The sequence below is a fragment of the Amblyomma americanum genome, chromosome 8 (assembly GCF_052857255.1).
Source record: "Amblyomma americanum isolate KBUSLIRL-KWMA chromosome 8, ASM5285725v1, whole genome shotgun sequence".
Lineage (NCBI taxonomy): Eukaryota > Metazoa > Arthropoda > Arachnida > Ixodida > Ixodidae > Amblyomma > Amblyomma americanum.
In genome coordinates, this window is record NC_135504.1 from 38,636,289 (window position 1) to 38,639,660 (window position 3,372).

The 3,372-nt window shown below is 46.0% G+C and overlaps 1 pseudogene; it reads right to left on the reverse strand.

Annotated features, from left to right (window-relative positions):
• Positions 1-1,586: 1,586 nt before the first annotated feature.
• On the reverse strand, positions 1,587-3,139 carry LOC144102319 (uncharacterized; annotated as a pseudogene).
• Positions 3,140-3,372: the final 233 nt, after the last annotated feature.

The window sequence follows — 3,372 nt, forward strand, 5'->3', positions numbered from 1 at the left end:
AATATGTATACTCATTTATTGCAGTACATAGTTATAATTTATTCCTTAATTAAAACTGCCGGGTACACAACAGTGACACAACGAGTACAGGCATTCCACTGGTCTGGTGTTCGACTTATTCGCGGTGAAATTCTTGGGAAATGGGTCTTTGACCCACGACTTGTGTAGACGCCTTACCTTGTGCCTGGCACTCTTTGGCTAAAGCTGCTTTTGCTCCATAAAAATTCACCATCGTAATCATTAGGAATGGATGCGCTACATTTACTATTGTCTCCTCTGTTGCAGAGCGTGGGCGAGTGCAAACCTGCAGCATTCAAAAATTGAAACGCGAGATGTCTTGGCGACTTTGCAAGTTATCAGCTGTTAAGCCAAACGACCTCGCCTCTATTGCCTCTTGCTCACCGTCCGCATCAACGTTCTTAAACAGTTTCAGTTTCGCAGCTCAGTATAATAATAATAATTGGTTTTGGGGGAAAGGAAATGGCGCAGTATCTCTCTCATATATTGGCGGACACCTGAACCGCGCCGCAAGAGAAGGGATAAAGGAGGGAGTGAAAGAAGAAAGGAAGAGAGAGGTGCCGTAGTGGAGGGCTCCGGAATAATTTCGACCATCTGGGGTCTTTAACGTGCACTGATATCGCACAGCACTAGGGTGCCTTAGCGTTTTGCCTCTATAAAGACGCAGACGCCGCGGTCGGTTTCGAACCCGGGAACTCCGGATCAGTTGCCGAGCGCCATAACCGCTTAGCCACCGCGGCGGGTGAACCGTATACTCGCCGCTTGCTGGCGTGCCTATTGTGGACGTCGCTGGAACTAACGGCGTTGCAGTCGCGCTCTTCTACACATCTCGCGCGTCGTCCGCTACACCCTCGTAAAGACGGGCGGCGCTGCGCCCATACCTGCAGGTAAATTATTTTTTATTTCGGCGTGAGCAATCAAGAATATGGCATAACTGCTGTTGATACGTGGCGAAAAGCTGCTCCGCTTGGAGGGCACAAGGGTGCAACCACTGGGGTTGGGGCGAACGATATTTGAACGAGGCACTAGACGAGGCGCGCTTCGCCTTTTAGGTGTCTATCGTCCCAACCTTCTCGTGTGTGTCACCATATATATGTATTTTTTTGCGGTTGTAGCTCTGCACACCAATAAAATCTATGACAAAACTGTTTCAGTCCGTAAGTATTGAGCTGTGTTCTGAACGCCCTATCACACGCCTTGCGGCCGAATCTGTGCAGCGAAAGAATCGTCTGTTTGTTGTGTTCATTAGGTTCGAATAATTGAACTTCGTATGAACAAGGAAAGACAAACTTGTTTAAATATTTTATTGTACAGTTCTTTTACGGCGCTTTGTTGAACTCGTTGAACTCTGCCATTTTTAAAGACAACTCTTGTGGAGAAATTTATTTTAAATGCGAAACGCTTCCATTGAAAGATGAAAAAAACTTCTTGCTGCAAAAAGCGTTCCATTTATGGGTACTTAAAACAGTTTTTCTCTCTGTCTCGCTGACTGCACTTGAGCAGTTACCAACATTTCAGAGTTCATTTTCCTGGAAAAAAGTGCATCCTCATGATGACATAAAACTTGATCACTTTAGCAGTGACTTCTTCGCAGTGAACATCACAACGACTGCAGGCACAGAGGACTCTTCAAGCCTGTCTAGTACCTCCCAGAAAAGGTCACCAAAAACAATGCGTTTCTCAGGGGCTTTGTGAACAATGCTCTTCATCTTCTTTATGACTGTGTACAGCCTTGGCGACGGCTCGCGAAGGGATCCTGGCTTGAACGACCTCAGGTCAGTCAAGTGCCTCTGAACAACATCACTTGAGCTGGCGTGTTCAGGAGCAACCGTCAGCGTGACCTGGCAATCCTTACAATGCATTGCCTTAGTTATCTTCTTATGCACATATCCTGCTAAGTAATAGACAACCTTTTCTTCTGGTCCGGCTCTTTCATATCCATGGTCGCCCAGGTCATCACTTTCACCCGAAAGATAGCTGATGCTAATAAGCTCCTTGCACAGCTTTTCTTCCACAGCATTCTTGAGCTCCGCAGCAGCACTTGCCTTTTATCCGAGGCTGTCATGCAGCGACACGAGGACACTTTGAGCGGCTCCAGAACAGCTCCCTGTCACTGCATTCTTCACAGGAGTGAACAGGGACAAAAGCCTATAAATCTGGATGAACTTTATGATCGTGGGATGGTTATCATCGCCGTGAAAAGAGTGAACAATGCCAAAGAATCTCTGAAAAAAAAGAAGAAAGCAGGCGAAAAGCTTGTTAGTAATTGCACCCATTTACAACTAAATTTTCGTTAGAACAGGCTGCCGCTTATACGCTGCTACTCCAAGAAAATTGCGCTCTTTAGAACAGGCTGCCGCTTACCCAGTGAACATTAAAACTGATATGGACGTCTTACGGACGTTCAGAACGTCCGCAGAATGTCGATGGGAGTTGCAGTGCCCATTGGGTTATACTCTGATACTTCAAAAAAATGAGCTAGGTTTACTATTTCATCATTATGCACGCGTGCTGCTTCCAATTAAGGGATCTTGGTTCAGCTTGGCCGTCAGCACATAAGGCACACCTGCTTTGTGCAGCTCATCAATTATGTCTAATGCCGACAGCAAGGTCACTCGTAGAGATTCTGTCGTTTGCTATGAAGCAAATAGGAGCATGTTTCGATATTGGTGGTCGTGCTCTGTTTCATCAAGTAGATGGAGGAAGTCGTTGAGGACCTGCCCGAAGAAATCAATGATTACTGAGTCAAACCCTTGAGAAGCAAAAGTGTATAATCACGATTAAAAACAACTGAGAGCCCTCCGACTGACATCACATTAAGGAAAAGTACCCGAATCTTCGGTTAGTTCACTCGTATCCCTTCCGCAGGGTGTTTTGTGTTCAGTGCATCGAAAAGATGGTTCATTCTTCTCGTGAAGGCCTCTGTTCCCTCCGTGCGAACGAGCCCTTCAACACCCTCTGCCCTGTTGACCTGCAGGCCAATGGCAGTGCTCCGACTGAAGATCTGCAGGGAAAGTAGTGTTTGATGACACCACTCCCAGCACTGAACGCGTTGAAGTTTATAAATATTTGGGTGTATGTTCCCCTCGTAGCTAACCTGCACAGCAAGCCGCACGTTCATTCTCTGCAGGTTCGTCGGTTGCACATGAGCTGCCGTCAGTTTATATATTACCTTTATATGTTTCTTCCTCTCTGTCTCGAAGAGCAGTTGATAGTGACTGAAGTCAATATTGTAGTCTCCAGCCTGGAAGTATAGTTGAAGAAATATGTCGCAAATACAGATTTCCATCTCATTACCTTAAAAGAGCAGTGACCCCAAATTTTATTCATGAGTTACTTGTTTGGTATGATGTG